The sequence below is a fragment of the Aethalodelphis obliquidens genome, unplaced genomic scaffold (genome assembly GCF_003676395.1).
Source record: "Aethalodelphis obliquidens isolate GAN/ISIS:26980383/991018 unplaced genomic scaffold, ASM367639v1 scaffold18, whole genome shotgun sequence".
NCBI lineage: Eukaryota > Metazoa > Chordata > Mammalia > Artiodactyla > Delphinidae > Aethalodelphis > Aethalodelphis obliquidens.
The window spans coordinates 18,219,346-18,240,248 of record NW_020837962.1 but is presented as its reverse complement, the minus strand read 5'-3'; the positions used below and the strand labels follow the sequence as shown (position 1 = coordinate 18,240,248).

Here is a 20,903-nt window from a genome sequence, read left to right as displayed (position 1 = left end):
CCGATGCCTCCTGTACTGGGTCTCTAGTTCAGAACACCCTCTTGGTTACAAACTCCTATGTCCCATGTCTCATGCACATCGCTCTCTGCTCCATGTGACCCTCTGATTCTGCGCGTCTGATCCAAATCTTCATCATCTACTTGTTAAACCCACTCTTCCTCTGAACTTTTCCCCTGGGTGACGGGCACAGACATTCTCTGAAGGCCAAGCACAGACCAGGAAGCCATCTGAATTCTCTTCTCTTCCCATAAGATGCTAGGTCCTTGGAATAATACTCCACACATGCCTGTGCTCCACCATCTCCTCACTGTCCCCTTGCCTCACTTATGGACCTCAGCATCCCTCATCAGGAACACAGCAAGTCTAGGGTGAGCCTAACCCTAGCAGAAAACAGAGACCACAACCAAAGTGGATAATCTGAAGACATTTTAATAAAGGGAGCATTTGCAGAATTATGGGTAATGGGTAAGAAAGCCACAAGAAATGTGCCCCTAATCTAGAAACAGAGGAAGCTGTCATCACCCCCAGGCCTGAAAGAGGCGAGGGGAGGGGTAGTCACGGAATCTGGAGACACAGCCAGCGGTGAGGGTCTTACTCTTTGTCCAAGGATCCCACCAGGTCGAAGCAAAGCCATAGAGGGGTCCAGAGAACAGAAGCATCCCAATCTCTCTCTCCTCCTGCCCTCTCACCTCCTGGAACGTTTACCATTGTTTGAACCCAGTTGGAGCCAGGGGTCAGAACTGTGATGGTCAGCTTCCCAGGGCACAGAGCAGGGGACAGGGGTGGCGTGGATGCAGAGGGGGAGGTAGAAGGTACTTCGGTGAAATACAATGCCCTTCCTTGCCCACTTCTCCATCCCACCATGTGGCCTCCAGGATGAAAATACATGGTCTTGCCACTGCTTGCCCTTGTAAAGGACGCTTCTCTTCCCGGGACGCCCTTGGCTCTTGGTCCTCCTGGAAAATCCCTACATTTCTGGTCTCAGTTTAGCAGCTGCTCTCTGAAGAAGCTTCCTTGATATCCTTTACTAATTAATCTCATCTCTTTGAAGCAGACAATTTACGCCGTTTTATATTTAAAACACATTTGTGGCAGGAGACCCTAACATGTCCCCAATTATCTCCACCTCCTGGTGTTCAGACTTTTTAGGAATCTCCTCCTTTTGAGGCTGGGTGAGACCTGTGACTTGCTTCCAACCAATAAAATGTGACAACAGTGACGGAGGTCCCTTCTGTGAGTAGATCACTCGTAACTGTGGCTCATCTCTTGCTGGCAAACCCTCCTCATGGTCCCTTTGATGAAGCAGCTGCCATGCTGGGGAGACAACACGGCAAGGGATGAGGGTGGCCTCCAGCCAACAGCCAACGAGGAGCTGAGGCCCTTGCTCCAGCCCTCCAGGAACAACCCCACAAGACCTTTCCCCAGTTGAGTCTTTAGGTGGAACCCCAGCCCCAGCTGACACCTTGATTGAAGCCTGTGAGAGGTCCTGAAGTACAGGACACAGTTAAGCTGTGCCTGGACTTCTGACCCACAAACACTGAAAGATAATAAGCGCGTCTTGCTTTAAGCTTATAAATTTATGGTAATTTGTCCTGTGACAATTGATTATTAATCCAGTTCTTTTTCTGTACTAACAACAGCTGACATTTACTGTGCACTGAGTGACTGGCATTATGCTAAATTCCTTTAGTCTTCATGCCCCCATAACTTGTGGGTAGTGTTATTACCACATCAGAAATGAGCACAGCTGAAGATTAGGAGCTCCGTAATTGTCTCAGGACAAACAGGCAGTGAGGGTCAGAATCAGGGTTTGAGCTGAGACAGTCCGGCTCCAAGGGTCCACATTCACGACCATTCCTCTCTGTGACCTTCCTCTGCTGATCCATCTCCTCTCCTTGCCTTGCTCTTGCCTCCTAAGGTGTGGGATCCTTGGGGACAAGGCTTGTGGGCTTTTATCACTTATCTACTGTGCCAGGCACAGTATCTGGCCCACTTTAGGTCCTTGAAAAATAGTTCCTGAATAGATGTAGTCATGTTCTGTAAAAACATTTTTCTCCATGAGAATGTACTAAAGGTAGTCAGCTGAGTTCATCTCAAGGACATCTCAAATATACATTATATATATATATATATATATTTATTTATTTATTTTAAAAGCAGTCGGCAGAAAATAAACACTTTTGTTATAGGAAGACCCCTTCTCTGGTTGTTGCTTCTTCAGCATGCTTAGTTTATGCTGATTACATCATAGAGAATGCTAATATTCTGAGACTCTTATTTTATGTTAACAGCATTTGTATACAGAGCCACACCTTAAAGTCAGGGGAAAATGGACATTTCTATGTGAATAGTACTCTATTCTCTTGGAAATGCTTTCGGTTTACAGAAAAGGTCACATACTGGAAGATTTAACTGTCAAAATCATGATTTCCTTTTTTCCTAGGCCTTCTCAGAGCATATGTCTGGAGAATTGCTAAGGAAGGCTGGAATCTTGCTATTTTTTCCCACGAGTAGAAGGAAGTACAGAGGGAGTGTAGCAGATGTGGTTGGTACCCATGCATGTCCTCCCATCGTCATCCTCCTACATTGTGCAGACCGGATGCTAAGAATGCCAACTGCAGGTACTTGAGAGCCTTGGTCAGTGGGCCACTTCTAGTTGTCTAAGCCTGCTCTCCTCCCATGGAGGGGCCAGAAATGCTGGGGAGTTAGTATCCCTCAGGAGAAGCCCTCAGTTAGTGACTGAGAGAATTTGGTGGACAAACACCCCACCTTCCTTGTTTCCTGGATAGGACAACTCTGGGATGTGTCCTACCTGCTCTCTCAGATGGCCCTGGGGACTGAGTTCCAGCTGCTCTCTGAAGTGAACTGCTCAATAAGACACCTTTTGTTGACTTCCTCCCCTCCCCTGGTTCAATTTCCTACTCCCCCACTGGTGTTTCCTGGAGTCACCCCTTAACTTCTGGAGGAACCACTTAAAGACAGTGAACAAACACCCTACTTAGTGCTACGGCCCCAGCCAGTGTTTTATTAGGCAGAGAGATAAGCAGGTAGAGAGAGGCACACTCCATTCCTAATTCTTATCACAACTGTGTGAGGAGCTGCAGGAGGGAGAGAGCTGTGAAGCATTTACTGAGCAGAAGACAAAGCTAGTCACTCTCAGGCAGTCTGACTAGGACATGCCTGGCTTTTTCTTGGTGAGCTAATAAACTGGATCTCTTACAAAGTTCTATATAAGACTGAAGAGAGAGATAAAACCTCTGAAAGAGCTGTCTTCCAGAAATAAGAATGTAAAGGCTAAAACAGACCCACTGTAACATTGTAACACTGAAATAGATTTCTGTTGACATCCTCTGAGATATTACTAAAAGCAACAAGTTTTCTGAGAAACAGAAATCATTGGGAATTTTAAAGTACTCAGGAGTATTGAGAACACTATGTTTGCTGAAAAGTCTGTCCAGCTCAACAAAAGCTTATTCAAGGTCTAAGAGAAATATCTCCATCAATTATGTATCTGAACCAGACAACTCCTACACACTGGCCTCGATAAAAATAAGTGTTCTTGAGAATCTCGATTATTTTGTCCTTTGGGACGTCAGAATCTTGACTGTTGTAGTGAAGCAGGGTTCCCTCCAGGTTAGAAATCTTTGTGCTGCAATATTTGGAAAGAGTTTCTTCAGCTTAAAATTTTATGTAGGCCTCAACTATACCTGATAAGAGTAATGGTACAACTTATGAAATGTAGATTTTACATTTTCAAGAAATAATTATCTCAGATTGACATTAGCAGGATGGCAGATCAGAAAGCTCCAGGTCCTTGTAGGTTTGTGACAACCCTCCATTGTCAGATGATGGTTATAATTTTTTAGCAATAAAGTATTTTTAAATTAAGGCATGTATATTGTTTTTTAGACATAATGTTATTGCACACTTAACAGATTACAGTGTAGTGTAAACAAAACTTTTATATGCACTGGGAAACCCAAAAATTCCTGTGACTCCCTTTATATTGATATTCACTTTATTGCAGTGGTCTGGAATTGAACCTGCAATTTCTCCAAGTCTGCCTAAAGAGAAGTTGAGCAACACTCTAAGTCAATTGGACCTAACAGACATAAAGAACAGTCCCCCCCAACAACATCAAAATACACATTTTCCTCAAGTGCACATGGAACATTCTACAATATAGACCACATCTTAGGCCACAAAACAAGTCTCAATAAACTTAAAAAGACTGAAATCATATACCATATCCTTTCTGATCACAGTAGAATGGACCTAGAAAACAGAAAAATTCACAAATATGTGAAAATTAAACACCACAATCTTAAAAGGCCAAGGGTTCAAAAGGCAATTCACTAGAGAAATTAAAAATATATTGAGACAAATGCAAATGGAAACACAACATACCAAAGCTTATAGAATACAGTGAAAGCAGTCCTAAGAGGAAATGTTATAACTGCAAATGCTTACATTAAAAAAGAAGAAATGTCTCAAATAAACAACCAAACTTTATACCTTAAGAAACTAGAAAAGGAAGAGCAAAACTAAACCCAAAGATAGCAAAAGGAACTATTAGAGCAGAGATAAGCAAAACAGAGACTGGAAAATCAATTCAGAAAATCAATGAAACCAGGAATTGATTCTCTGAAAATATCAAAAAAGTTGACACATCTTTAGCTAGCCTGAGGGAAAAAAAAGAGAAAAGAATCAGAAATGAAAGAGGAGACATTACAACAGATTTTACAGAAACAAAAAGAAGTATAAGAGAACACTATGAACAATAGTCTGCTACAAAATTGGATAACCCAGTTGAAATGGATACATTTCCAGAATCACACACCTTTCACAACTGAGTCAGGATCCAGCTAAAGTCAAGGAAGGGAAAATAATGAAATAGTAGGAAATCAGAGTGAACAGAAAATGTAAAAGAAAGCAGAGGTATAAAACCCCCCCTGATGATGGTAGAAATTAACTTGGATGGATTTTAACTCACCCTGTTAAAATATATAGTCCTCAGATTGGATTTAAAGAACTAAATTCTCATGCTTCACTATTTATAAGATAAATGTTTTGCTATTTATAATAGAAAATAAAATGGTAGTAATAAAAATGACCCATAGATAAACATCCGTTGGGCTCTTACTACATGTCAGGCACTTTCAAACCCTTTAACATATGCTGTATCTCAACAAGGAGACAGACAGATAGTTAGATAAGTAACTGGCCGGGGTAGAGCCAGGGAATCGAATGAGGGGATTTTGCAGGCCACACTCATAAATGCTATACTATTTTTAAAAGAAAAAGATTGGAAATTTAATAAAGAAAATAAAATGATGGAACAAGAATGTACTATACTACAAAAAGAAAACAACAACATCAATACTGAAACCTCATGAGGCATCACTTAAAGTCAAAGGTAAAATCTACCAAGAAAATGGAATGTTCATGAATGTTTATGTATATGTATGTGCAAGAGTGTCAGTGAACATCTGTGACAATGACTGTTAGAAATATAAGGAGAATCTCATAAAAACACAATCAAGGCACGGTGTTTAACAAACTCCTTTCAGATGGACTCAGGCTGGAATTTTGTTACCTGCTTTCCTGGTCTGAAGGTCATGGGACTTCCCAGTCTCTTGTGAGCCAATTCCTTATACTGTATCATATCTAAATCATATTATATCTCCTATTGTTTACTGGAGAATAACCAGAGAAGCAGAATAACAGAGAAACAAAAGCAATAAATAGAAACCAGAAAAACAGAACCTTAACACAAGTGGAAACTAAAATAACACTTCCCCCATCCCCTTCTGCTACTACCAATCTAATCATCTGAAATTAAAAATAATAATTATTAATTCAAAAGTAGTCCTTAGATCAAACTGGAAAAAAAACAACAACTAAAATTATGGACTTTTTAGAAGTCCAGGACAAGGAGGACACTGTATATTGGTCCAAAATTATAGCAGAAGAAAACCCATGGTCATAAATGTTTTAATTAACAAGTAAAAATATTTGGAAATATATTCACTAGAAGTTACTCAAGGATTAAAGAATGTACAACCAAAGGAAATTAGAGAAAAGCATTTACAAACACCAAAGTAGTCACTAACAAATTTTAAATCAAACAAAGATGCTCAGATAAGCAATCTATAGAACTGATCAATAAAACCAAGTGTTGCTTCCAGGAAAAGACCAATAAGTAAATCAATCTCTTCAAGAAAAACACAAAGACCACAACCTGCAGCGCTGTGAAAGAGTCTTCAAGAGCATATTCTGCATAAATTTCATCTAAAACACTAAAAAATATAGATGCATTTGATGATTTTTCCATAAATTACCAGCATTTGCCAAGAAGAGGTGAAACAGTAGACCAGCCACCATAATAGAAACTAGAAAGTCTGTCAAATCCATCTTTTCAAAAGGCTTCATGCCCTGATGGTTTTATAGAAAAGTTTTACCTAAATTTAAGGCATAGATACTTTTTTGATATAATAAACTGCCTCAGAACAATACATATTAAGAGAATACAAATGAACAGGTAGTGAAACCTGAACAAGCTAACCCAAAAAAAAAAAAAAAAAAAGAAGGTAGAAGGCAATTTCACAGATCATAGAAAAGCAAAGATAATAAATCAAATTCTAGTACGTCTAACACTGTAATAAAAGAAAAATACTCTTATCAAATAGCATTTCTTTCAGGAAAGAGAGGGAGAATCAACATTTTTGAATCCATTCCTGTCTCAGAAGCCAGAGAGGAACACCCTCAGCCTGATCGTGGATATTGACCAGAGGTCACAGTCACACCAAAATCACCAGCAACGTTATGGGATGTTCCCAGCACCGCCAGGGCAGCGGCCACGGTCTCCACAAGCCCACACTTGTTCAACGCGGTATGTCTCACTTGAGCTATACGTAGTCTGTATTACAAATATACATAAATACAAGAAACACACCTTTTCAGGAAGTAACTCCGGAGGAAAATGAAATTCGTACTTGTATGTTTTAGAGGTTTGAGCTATTATTTTGTAAGTAGTAATTTTTAGTTTGTGATTATGTAAGCTTTTCCTATTACGTTATTAAATTCCATCAGTGGCCTCCACCACGGGGTGACCACCTTAGCACACCTAAACATCCCACCTCACGTGAAGACTCATGGGTGTGGCTAGTTTTGGAGTATCTGTGGGTCTCAGACTAGGAGAGTGTGTTCCCTGTTAATGACTGGAAGACCATTTTTGAACGAACAGAACATTTGAAAGTTTCGTGACTGCAGGGACCACAGCTTCTTAGTGTCTCTGATTTCATCAGAGTTTAGACAAAGTAGACATTTCTTAGTTTATAAGCAGGCGCATTCCTTTGTGGTCTAGTTTTTCAGCTTGATTTTGATATAAATGTAAAGCAAAACTGTCATCACTTTGGGCCCCTGAGGATTCTTTCTATCCTCTGCTGATATGGTTCTACTTCTCCTGGAGGCTCCTTGACGCTGTCTCCTGAGCTGACATCACTCAGATAGAGGGCAGAGAGCAGGAGGATGGGGTGTGTGTGTGAGACTAGCTGCGTGAGGCGCCGGAAGTTTGGGACTGAACAGTAACCGCCGAGGATCAAAGTGTTCTGGGAATTAATTTTCCTAAGTAAACAAGGATTCCAGAAACACATCTTGTCCCCAATTCCCTGGTGACTCTCTGTCCTTTCCACAACCATCCTGTGCATATAGGCACTCAAAAAATATTTATTGACTAGGTCTTAGAGTATTTGACTAGGTCAATGTGAATTTCTTGGTTTTGATTACTTGCACTATGGTTATGTAAGATTGCTGGCGAGAGGGAAGGCTGGGGAAATTGTTCAGGGACACTCCATACTATTTTTGCATCTTTCCTGTAAATCGAATTTTATTTAAAGCAACAAATTAAAAAAGAAAACTGGATAGAGGAGGTATTATTTAAGTGGATCTTTAAAGAACAGGGTTTTAAACAGAGCAGTGAGGGAAGAAGAGACCAGGAAGAGGAATGAAAGAGCAGGTTTTCAAAAAGGACAGAATAGCTCGCTGCTCAGCTGGGATGGGAGAAAGATCTTTAATGCAAAGTGCCCCTGAGTCCATAAGACTTGTAGGTGAGAGCGAGGCCAAAAGTTCATGGGGAGCGAGTAGTCTGAAGAGGGGCAAAAGTGGACTCGGGAAGACCACGCAGTTGGCTGCTCAGGTATTTAGGGGAGAAAAATTAATGTCCCTCACCCAGGATGGTGTTGGAGGCGAGGCAAGTCTGAGAGCCCCTTCTTAAGGGTGTGGTGGATGGGCCCAGGGGCCTTTCTTGACCCAACAACGCCCGTCCTACTCAAGGACAGTGTCTTCTCATTATCAGGGCTTTATTGCTGATAAGAAGGGGAAAGAGCCTTGCCAATGGGAGATGTGGAGTCAGGTGAGGAGTCTAGCGTTCACTTTCCTGTTTTCCCTTCTTGGGTAGTCAACCTGGAGCAAGGGAGGACGTCCTCAGGCCACTGAAAGGGGCCTCTTGACTATTAATTTGCTCCTTGCCAAGCTTTGTATTAGTTAAGCGTGAATGAATCAGATTCATATGGGGACGCTTTCTTTCAGTTTGACATGTGGATTTAATGCGAAATGGACTTTACACAATACGTTTGGGGTTTTGCTTAACTGAACACATTTTGGAAACAGTTGGAAATTAAGGAAGTGCCCTGAGGCTCTTCAGTCCTGTTTTGCTATCTCAACATTTGGAACATGACCATCTCCTTAAGGTCTAGAGTTTTCCAGACTTCAGGGTGGAATGCGGCACTGCATTCCCAGAGGGCATTGGTGAACTATCCAAAGGTCTAGCAAGGGAGGGCTCCTGGAGACCACCCCTGACGGTCTGCTCCCATGGTGCTGAAACTAGGGTCTGGGTCATATTTCTTGGTCTGATACACTCCTCCTGCAGTTGCCTTCTGATCCGCAGGAAAGGCAGACAAAGATGAGAGCAAGGCATCTTCAAAACTCTGGAAGTTAAGTTATCAAACCAACACGAAAGTTCAAAGGCACCTTAAAGGCGAATTTCTAAGCTACAGAATTAGGCAGAACTAGTGAGCCCTGTCTCTGGTCAAGGATATGCTGCCATTTTTGGAGACTTTCAAAGTTGAGAATCGCACTCAGCTTTGAGCACAGGCCGGTAGGCCATGTGAAGACAGACCAGCCTGTGGGCCTTTGGGGCTGCTAGCAGCTGGCTATTCTCTGATGACAGCCTCCACCTTCCATCCAGACCAAAACATCAAGAGGAAGGAGCAGTTTCAGCACAGGGAGGAAGGTGGCCATGGGAGGTGGCTTTGATTGAGATTCGTATAAACTTGACTACTACCTGGGGAAAAAGAAAAAAATAATAATAAATAAAACACTAACCACTAACCACTAGAAGTCCTACCCTTCTTTGCTGGGAGAAAGAGACAAATGCAAAGGAAAGAGAGTTAGCAGACAAGAAGGGGGCAGTGAGGAGTGTCGCGTCGCTCTTATGTTGGGTCAAGGTGGATGGGGGTTTGAGCCCCTCCTCCATGTGTCCCATGTCCAGGTAGGTGAACTCGCCGACCTCGGATACCCAACCCATAACATGGGGGTCATGGAAGGTGTGCCTCACAGGGTCACACAGCAAAGAAATGTGTGTAAAGGACTTGGCATGTGGCCAAACACAGATTTTTTTTTTTTTAATGGGGGCAGAAATAGCAGCTTTTGAGGAAAATTTACCACCTCAGAAGCTAAGGAGAGGTAAGAGCAAGATGGACAGACCCATAGAGGATGAGGAATTCTGCCCCGTTCTCTCCCAGGGGTAACAAAATGTGCCTGCATTTTGGAAACAGAGACTTTGGGGGCAAAATTCCCCCTCTGTCCTCATGTGCAGACTTAAGGGAATCATATCCCCTTCTCTGAACCCCACTGCTGGCGGCTTTCATGCTGGGGCTGCAGTCAGCTCAAGGCTCTGCTGAGAGTCCCTTGGGCTCTCTGTCAAAGATCTGGGTGCTGGAACCACACGCATAAACCTTGCAGCTTCCTGGAGACTTCTGCTACCAGTTCTTTGTTGAATCATCCTCATCTTCCTGATTCCACACTTTTCAACGGCATCATCTCTTCTCAGATAGTTTTCTCTACTGAATTTCCATCTGAACAGGGCACAAGAGCCCACCCAGACCAAATGAAGCAGAACCACTCGGGTGGGGCCCAGTGATTTGTGTTTGAACAAACTCACCTGGGCTGAGGGTAATTCAGGCTTCAGAACCATGACCCTACCTCCTTAATTAATTGAGAAATTTTATCCACTTGATCAGTCATGATATCATAAGGATGAGTTGGTCTTATACTACTTCTGGGTTTTGTTGATTTATTTTAGAAGTTTCTAGATTTATGCTTTATGTTGTTTTCCTATGTTATTTACTGCATAAAATACAGTTGCATTGTCACTGTAGGTGAGACCATGTATTAATATTTGGTATCCTTTGCGTGTTAGTTTATCATTTTTGCTTTAACTTATCTTTGTCTGATATTATTACCGTGACTCCTAGCTTTCTCTTTGTTAACATTTGCGTGGTCACTCTTTGTCTAATCTGATTTCATTAGTTTCTTTTTTATTTACATTTTATTTACATTTATTCTACATTTATTAGTGTCATGTCATCCAAATGTACTAATCAAACACGCCATTTTACGTTTTACATGTTACTAGCTTTACTTTTGAGATTATTATTTGTTTTCAATATACTCTTTATTTCCATCATTTGCTCTAAAAATCGCCTTTCCTTTCTTTTCTTTGTTTTCCCCTTTCTTTTCCTTTCTCTCTCTCTTTCTCTTTCTTTCTCTCTTTTCTTTTCTTTTTGATATTTGAGGTATACGTGTGTTTGCCTTCCAGTAATTTGGAGGAATTATAGTACATTTTCAGTTGACATTATTATTCATATGTCACACCTATGAATAATAAGTCCACTTATGTCTTAATTTAAGAAGTATAGATAGCATCTATAGACTCCATCTTCCTATTTTTGCCACCTATAATATTGTTTTATTGTGTGTGTGTTTATGTTTGTTTGTATGTGTGTGTGGTTCTTTTTACTATAGCAGTATACTTAAAAACTGTTTTTCTTTTAAATAAGGAATGCTTTATGAATTTGTGTGTCATCCTTGTGCAGGGACCATGCTATTCTCTGTATTGTTCCAGTTTTATTCTATATGCTGCCAAAGCACACTTACAACTTTGTTAAATTTAGAGAGTGCAAGGAAAGATCCTTTCTTATCTTCTTTGGTGATGCAAGGAGAGCATTCCCTGGTCCACAGCGATGATCGGTCTTCACCTCCCCTAACACTGACGTCTGACTGGCCCCAGCTTGGTCTCGGTTGTGAAGTATCAACACACAGCTTCCCTCCAGAGAGAGAACAACTTGATAAAATGGTAAAATACCTCCATCTGCCAAGTAAATTGCACTTGTTAATCTTATACTTTTTTTTATCAGCTTAATCTATTCTTTGGCATCCATGGTAAGTAAATGGTTTTTATTGCCATAAGATAAATGGGGGGGGGGGAATTAGAGTCTCTTGCATTGAAACTAATGAAGTCCTTAGAGAAACGGGTGATTCATGATTTTGCGCCGACTGAGAAAATGCTATTATGGCCAGACGCATTTCACTGGTTTCGGCTAAGAAATGCCACTGTGCTGTTTTCAAGGTTTATTACGAGGTCCTGGATAGAGAATGTATCTTAAAACAACCCAGCAGTGAATACTTCCTTATATAGTCGTCTAACATTTATAGACTTTTTTTCCCTCTTAAAAGTTTAAATGTAATTCAGTGTAACTTCTCACAGTCAAAATCACCACTTCCCCCAATTTTCTCATTACTCCATCCCCAGCCCGCAGCTCACAGTTAATTGGTAGAATTCCCCCCTCTTTTGGCTGCTGTATCCATATCTCTTGGTCCTCTGTGGCTGAAAATGGAGGCCCCCACTTGGGTGCTTGGAGAGACCAAGGAGCTGCTACTCCCTAATGGAGGCAGCTAACAAATCAGACCCAAAAGTAACAGGGGAATCTCTGTTCAGCTGGTGCCCTGAGGTTAGGGGCCCTGCTGCCACCACCTTCATAAAGACCCCTGCATCCCTGAATTCCTGAATGGAAAAGAGAGGGAAATATTTGCAAATGAAGCAACTAACAAAAGATTAATATCCAAAATTTACAAGCAGCTCATGCAGCTCAATATTAAACAAAAAACAACCCAATCCAAAAATGGACAGAAGACCTAAACAGACATTTCTCCAGAGAAGATATACAGATTGCCAACAAACACATGAAAGGATGCTCAACATCATTAATCATTAGAGAAATGCAAATCCAAACTACAATGAGGTATCACCTCACACGGGTCAGGATGGCCATTATCAAAAAATCTACAAACAAAAAATGCTGGAGAGAGTGTGGAGAAAATGGAACCCTCTTGCACTGTCAGTGAGAATGTAAATTGATACAGCCACTATGGAGAACAGTATGGAGATTCCTCAAAAAACTAAAAATAGAACTACTGTATGACCCAGCAATCCCACTACTGGGCATATACCCTGAGAAAACCGTAATTCAAAAAGAGTCATGAACCACAATGTACATTGCAGCTCTATTTACAATAGCCAGGACGTGGAAGCAACCTAAGTGTCCATCATCGGATGAATGGATAAAGAAGATGTGGCACATATATACAATGGAATATTACTCAGCTGTATAAAGAAACGAAATTGAGTTATTTGTAGTGACTTGGATGGACCCAGAGTCTGTCATACAGAGTGAAATAAGTCAGAAAGAGAAAAATAAATACCGTATGCTAACACATACATACGGAATCTAAAAAAAAAAAAAAAGGTTCGGATGAACCTAGGGGCAGGACAGGAATAAAGATGCAGACGTAGAGAATGGACTTGAGGACACGGGGAGGGGAGGGGGAAGGGTAAGCTGGGACGAAATGAAAGAGTTGCAGGGACTTATAAATACTACCAAATGTCAAATAGATAACTAGTGGGAAGCAGCCGCAGAGCACAGGGAGATCAGCTCGGTGCTTTGTGACCACCTAGAGGGGTGGGATAGGGAGGGTGGGAGGGAGACGCAGAGGGAGGAGATATGGAGATGTATGTATGCATATGACTGATTCACTTTGTTATAAAGCAGAAACTAACACACCATTGTAAAGGAATTATACTCCAATAAAGACGTTAAAAAAAGCTTTGCTTCTCTCAGGAGTTCTGGGCTCCATGTCTATGTTGCACTCGTCGTCAAGGCAACAACTTCGGGGAATGCAGGAGCTGCTCTGAGGGGGGGGGAAGCTCTCTCAAGGTGCTGAGATGAAGAGCTGGTGCAGATGGATCCTTACTGACAGATTCCATTTCATTCCAACCTGCCCCAGTTTCTATGAGCAGCCACGCCTCAGACCCCCGGTGTGACCTGGAGGCTGGGCGGCTGGCGGTGGCATGGAGCACCCCCTTAGGAAGAGAAGAGATGGAGGGCAGTCTTCTTATCTAGATTCTCTGGCTGTGCCAGAGGGTGGCCTTGACTATGAGTGGGACCATTCCAAAAAAACATCCGTCCATAGAGTTGTGTTAGTAACAGCTGATGAAAAAAATCTGCTCTCTCCACTAATTTTTGTAGATTCTAGAATATTTACTATCTTTCTTTGAAAGAAATACAGTAAAATCAACTTTTTTGTTCTGTTTCTTCTTACCAGTGGTCAAGCTCTTTATTTTAACAAGCGCACCTGAGTGCACGTCCTTCCCCTACCTCTCCTGCAGCAGGCGTTGCTGGTGTCTTGCTCGTATCCTCTCAGTACTCATTTCTACACCCAAAGACTCTCTGCACTTGTTCTGACTGTGGCATATGCTCACTTTGCCTATCTGAGAGGCCAGAAGTGCCGGAGAATCAACACGCCACCTAACAACAGCCTTTACCCATGATGCATGGGTTTTGGTGGATACCTCAACTTCCTAGGCTCTCAGGTGGACTGACTCTGAGGCATGTCCTCTGGGGGTTCCAAACAGGATGAAACTCCACTTGCCTTCAGCACTAACTTATTGATGAAGAATTCTTCATGGGCAACTCACATTTCTAAGATATCCCAGCTGGGAAGCAGTGACTTATCCAAGGCAGAAAGACCTTTCAGGAGGCTAGGAGTAGACATAGGTAGACTTATCAACTCGATCTGAGGAAGAAGTTGGCTGCCACAGATAAATGAGGATGCAATGAATCGACCATGGGTGTAGTGAGTTATCTGACTGCAGCAGCATTTAAATAAAGAATGAAAAGTTATGAGGCTGGAGTTTTGAAAAGGAGACTCAAACAGCAGCTGGGTAGCTGTAGCTTTAAGAACTTTTCCAAGAGTGAAATTCTCTAGGTAGTGTGCTTGGTGATGCATAAGGTAATCACCAACTCCACCTCTTTGTTTTCTCTGTTCTGTATTTACAAGTGTGAATGATGACCTTGAGTAGATACAATCATGTCCCTGTGAAGCACTGGGACACACCTAGGGTCAACAGATGTTTCTCTACTCCTCCAAATTCAAACACTTTGGGCTCAGATCACTTGCAAGATTGTCATTAAAGTCTCTGTTTCTCTTTGACGAACATTGTCTTCACACCTAGAATATAAACAGGGACCGTGCCATGTCTTCACTGATGTCATTGTCATCACCTTGCACTGTGACTGGCCCATTGCAGGTGTTGGTAGCTGTTTATGGGATGAAGGACAGTGAGCCCTGTGTTTGGCTCTGAGGATACAAAGATGAACAGGCGACATCTCTTTTTCCTTCAAGGGCTCACATCAACAGATGATTCCTACACAACATCAAAGAAGGTAGAGAGCAGGGAGGTGGGTACACAAGGGTGAAAGGCATTCAGGGAAGACTTTCTAGTGAAGCTGATGATGGAGATGGCTTAATGTAGTGAGTCTCCATCCTCAGTATGCCTGAGAATCCCCTGGGGATGCTGTGAAAATGCTGATTCTGAGTCAATGGTCTGGAGTAGAGCTTGAGATTCTGTATTTCTAACAAGCTCCCAGGTGACATGACGCATCTGGTCAGCAGACCACTCTCCAAGTAACAGGGTCTTAGAAGGTAATTAGGTTTTCCCCAAACGAGGGGGATTCCAGAAAGAGCAAAGAGCATAGAGACATGGAGATACAGACAGGAAGTGTTAGAAGATTGTTGAACAGTTTGGTAAGGATGGAACTTAAGTTGTATTGAGAAAATAGCGAAAGAGAAAGTATATGAAGAGGACCATGGGCCATAGGTCATAGCTGTGGAATTTCATTGTTAACCTTATTCTTATAGGCAATAGTGAGACACCATATGTTTCTAAGAACAAAGTGGCTTGATTGGCTTGCGATTTAGATGGACCACCAGGTGTCTGTGCAGTGAAGCATGAGTTGGGTGGAAAAACTCAAGATCTTTGAATTATGATCCAATATAGCAATACAAATGAAAGGCATGAGGGATTTACCACGGCAAGTGTTGTGGTGATGGAGAAGTAGGGATAGATTCACACAATGTTTGGGAAATAGAATCAACAGTATTGATACAGAATCTGGGAGAAAGTATGGGTAGACTACAGTCGGCCCTCCACATCTTCAGGTTCCACATCGGCAGAGTCAACCAGTGGTGGATCAAAAATATTTGAAAAAATTCCAGGGAGTTTCAAAAAGCAAAACTTGAATTCACCACTCACTGGCAACTATTTATGTAGCATTATGTAGTATTAGGTATTATAAGTAATCTAGAGATGATTTAAAGTATATGGAAGAATATGCATAGGTTGTATGCAAATTCTGTGCTATTTTATGTAAGAGAGGAACATCTGCAGAATTTGGTATCCTAATCTGCCTGGACCCCCTCGCCTGTTGACACTGAGGGACGACTGTAGTAAACAAAAATATCATTCAGATTTCTTGCCTGGGAGCTTGAGTGGATGAACTGCAGCATTGACCAAAATAGAGAATCCTGGAGAGGAGCAGCGGGCTTGCAGGAAGACAGGGAATTCAGTTATTGATTTTGAGGATCATGAGGAACACCCAGACTTGTGTACACATGTGCACACACACACACACACACACACACACACACACACGTATAATCATGTTGGCCAAGGGGGCGCCAGATACTGCCTTAACCAAATGATCAAGGTCGACAGCAATGGTGATGAGTCATGCTGACATCGTGTAACCGCTAATAGGATGTGATGAGGACACTACACCTCTGTAATATTCTTCCTCAGAACCCATACTCCCAGTCTAACGATGAGCAAAACATTAGAAAACCCACAAGTTAGAGTCTGTAAAGTAACTACCCGATACTACTCAAAATCATCAAGGTCATAAAAAAACAAGGAAAAACTGAGAAACAGTCAACACTCAGGAGACTAAATCCAATGGGAGATCTTAGCTTGAATCCTGGTGTTTAAAGAGAACATTAGTGGAAAAACTGGTGAATTCACACAAAAAATTTAGTCAATAGTAATATACAAATGTTAATTTCTTAGTTCTGAAAACTGTACTATGGAAATTTAAGATGTAACTGTTAGGGAAAGCAGGGTGGAGGTATACCAGAAGTCTCTGTACTGTCTTTGCAATTTTTTTCTGTAAATCTAAAATTATTCCAAAATTTAAAAATTTGTTAATTACTGTGTGGAATCTCAGAATCAGATAGCTTGTAATGTTTTCCATATTCCTTTGATTCTTAAAGCAATTATTATAGAATCAGCCTAAAATGTAGCTTATTTTTTTTTGAATTGTTATTTACTGTATGTTTCTTAGTGGTTAAGTGATTATTAAAATTTTTATTCTAAAGAATACCGTACACTTTTTTGCACAAGTATATACTTAATAACAGAAAAGTTAGAAGAACTTACCAAAAACAGTTAACTGGTTTCATACTGAAATTTGTTTCTTATAACTTCCAAAGATTTCTTATTTAAAATTATGGCTTTTGTTGTTAATAAATGGATAGCACTTTAGTATCCTCCCTCAAAAAAGTGTTTGCAAAACTGTCATAACACAGATTGCAATGTATTGTAAAATTTTAAATAAATCTCTCTTTCCCCTGCCAGTGAATGAGTTCCTTAAGGACAGAGAGAGATTGTATTCATATTTATCCCCTACTCGGTTCCCAGACTGAGACAATGTTGGGCACCGACAGTAATTTTGAATAAATAAATCCTGCCAAGCATATTATTCTTTATTCGTGCCCTCAAGAGGGCAGTTACTTAGACAATAGAAAGACATTTGCATCACGCAGAGCTGAGCTCACCCTAAGGTCAGACAGATAATGGCTGCAAAAGTGAATTAAAGACCGTTTTTGGAAATTAACTTTTCAAACCGTGAGCTGTAAAGTCACAATCCAGGTCAGGCAAATGTCAGGAATCAGTGTGACCTTACCAGGAAGTCAGTGGGAGGAGACCTAGAAAAGGGTGAAGGTCAACTAACTCATATTTCTCTGTGGCGGGAGCTGTTTTTGCAACTAGTCCCTGCTGACTTAATAAATGGGAAAGAAACTGCCTGACACTGGTCGTTCTGCAGACACATCCCACTTTGGCTCGGCCTTCCTCACCCCACCCTGGTATTACCTGCGTGGGTCATGGTGTTTCCATGGTGATTTTAATTAAATTAGTGGTGACCATTGTAACATGTTACCACAGCAATTGTTGGTGGTGCCAATGTTTACAGGAAATGAGCCATTGCGTTTAGCTCTAATAGATTCAAGCAGGAAAGAGAGTAAAACATGTATTTAGGGAATTGTTCTTGGGAGTTTGTGAGACAATGAGGGCTGTTTGGAGCCGTGACAGGAAAGTCAGTGAGAGAATGACAGGTACAAGCATGCTGGTTAGTGAGCCGTGGGCACCTCTGCAGACTTCATCACTCAAGTTAATCGTCCTTCTGGGCAGAAGTCAGAGGTCTAGCATGTGAGGACAAACTGAAACAGGAAGCAAAGCAGAGGACCACAAAAGTGAGGTCAAGAGGCCAGAAAGGCAATGAATATTTTGGTTCTGCCCAGAAGACCTACAGACAGGAGACTCCTTGGGTCCAGGAGGCACCCCCGCCCCTTCAAGCATGGGCCCCTCTCCTCCCTGGTTTCCCCTGATACCCTGGCTCCCCATTCTCAGTCTCTGCAGAGATTTCTCTTCCCCCTCTTCCTTAAGTCACCCGAACTCAGCACGGTGTCTGGCACCAATGACAACTTTGAATAAATAACTACTGCTAAGTGTATTACTCTGTATTCTTGTACCCTAGACAGGTGTGTCATCACAAGGGTCACTGCTGGGGAAAGATGGGCCAGTTCCCACTGGAGGCTCAGAAAGGAGCATAGAGCACCTCTCCAAGTGGTGAGCTGAGGTGCTTTCCGCATCTCCTCGAAGCACTGCTCACTGGTTCCTGGTGCTACCCACCTGCCCTGCACGCGGGTGTAGCTCCTTCTCACCCAGAGCCGCCCAGGGCAAAGTCGCTGGGGCGCAGGGTAGGAAACTGCCCGCACGGGGGCGGGGACGGGGGCACAAGAGTGGGTCCACTGCCGCAGTATTAACACCGCATATTCGGGTCGCCTCTTAGCTGTCCACCTCTAGGACTTAGGACAGCCTCCCTTTACAGGAGAAGCGTGCGTAGGGATGCGTGGGGGAGGCCAGTCTGGAAGCAGAATGCAGGGCAGGTCGAAGCAGATGGAGATGTTGCTCGGGAGAGAGAACTGGGTGGAAAATACACCAAAGTGAAAATACCGGAACCAGTGAGGGTCTGAAAGGCAGTGAGAGCAGGAACTGGGGAACTGGATGGGACAGAATTCATAAAAGACACAGTGACAGGATGTGGACGATTGTATTTAGGGGAGGGAAGGTAGGGAAAAGTCAAAGATGAGTCTCAGATGTTGAGGTTGGATAGATGGACTCACGTGGGAAACAGCAGAGCTTTGTGGTCCCTCCTAATCTGCCTGTGCTCTTGGGTGATCCCAGTGCCTGAGGACCTCTGCTTTCTCATTGTTTTCATGAAGACATCGCAATGTATTCTATTTAATCTCTGTGCACACTTACCTTGCCACGATCCTAGGTTTCTAAGAGCGGTTGGAAATTCATTTTACTAACTAGAGTGCTGGACCCTTCTCATTGCAAAACTTGCTCCTGGCACTGGTTCAGGCCAGCCACTTGGGGCATGGATCCCATCACACACCTGCGCTTCCCAATCAGATGGGAAATGTGTCAAAAGCAATTACAACCAATACAAAAATTGCCAAAGCTTGGGAATTATTTCCTTCATTAAAAATAGAGCTAATTTTAGTTATCGTTATAACAACATTACTCTCTGCTATCATGTTGACAAGTGCCAAGGATAAGTCCTAGAGATGACGTCAGTACTTGACGTCACTTGGATAGAAAGGAGTTGGGCTGTGGTGACGTCCAGCAAAAACAGTCTCCAGAGACAGATGGGAGTACAACTTTCATGTCCGCCCCCAGCCCCAAAGGCCCTCACCAACAGACACACAGCTGCGGACGTGGGAGGTTTCTGAAACTCACACGGGCACTGCCACTCCCCAGCCCGAGCCTGAAGCAGTCCAGGAAGCTGTCCTGCCTGGACCCATGATGGGGGTGGGTAGGTGCTGCCCGTCAGCGGCAGAGTTAGATGAGACCCACATGATAGGGAGAGCGCAGCACCCAGGTCTCAACGGACAGCCAAAGAACACATGGCGTGAGCCCAGGACATCCCTGATCTCAGAGTGGTGGGCCTGGCAGCAGGGCCACCTCCTGTTGTTCCAGGGGGTCATGGTGACAGATGCTCAGACATGTCACAGAGTCTGCCTGACGGCTCATACCCGGGCCTTGCTAGAATGGGTGGGAAAGGGGGTAATGCCGGAATTTTCTTTCCTGCAGAGGTGCTTCTTGACATGTTCTTGCAGTTTTACCAGGAATGAAATAGTGATTGCAAGCAATTATAGTGCTTCATCCATTCACAACATCTGAGAGATTTTATCCCGAATCTGGGCACGCTCATGGGAGGGTGTCATCCTTGGATCATAGTTCCTCCTACCTGTGTCTCCAGGAAAAGATTAAGACCCACTATGTCCACCATGATTTTCAAAACTAGGTGGTTGTCTCCATTATAAATGAAGATGGCATTCAAGAATGGAAAGGTACACCTTACCGCTGGGCCAAGAAGTTATATTCCCTGAGAGCAGAGAGAAAAAAGATGCCGCATCCGTCGACTTCCCTCTTGCATCATCATCTCTCTCCTCCCTGAATTGTATCCAGATCCCAGCCAAAGATTTGTTGCTCTGAAGATATCACCAGCCAGCTGACTAGGCAGACACTGTTGAAGCCCCACCTTTATCTACTAGGCCAATGGTTCTCCAAAACTGGTTTCTAAACCAGAAGCATCAGCATCACCTGAGCTTGTTAGAAGGGCCAACCCTTGACCCCTCCCCAGACCTACTGGATCAGACCCTCTGGGGCGGAGGCCCTGCATTCTGTGTGGTGATGCACCTTCCAGATGGTTCCAGGACCCATGCAGGTACTCGCCTTCCCCTGCACACTCACTGCTTCCTGCTGCAGGCACCTGAGAGCTCGTTCAGGTGTGTGCAGACCACAGATGTGCAAAGACCACAGGCCACACATGTGGGTCAGTTCGGAAGTGCTGGGGACCTGGTGTCCTGGGATCAGCTCCCAACCAGCGACAGACAGGACTTGGAGAATAAAAATACGGCTTCTTCAAATGCCAGATGGGCATCTCTGAGTCATGTGTTACCTGGTTTCTCAGAGGTCCCCATCAGGACCGAGCCCCGGTTGCCACAGCTGCACCTGTTTATCTACGCACCTGTGCTGACTCCCTTCCTGTATCCTGTCTCACTCCCTGAACCCCATGCTTCCTGGACCACCTCCTAACAGG

At 42.9% G+C, this 20,903-nt stretch overlaps 1 pseudogene; it reads right to left on the bottom strand.

Annotated features, from left to right (window-relative positions):
• Window positions 1-11,111: 11,111 nt before the first annotated feature.
• Window positions 11,112-11,211, bottom strand: LOC113626643 (uncharacterized; annotated as a pseudogene).
• Between the last annotated feature and the right edge of the window lie 9,692 nt (window positions 11,212-20,903).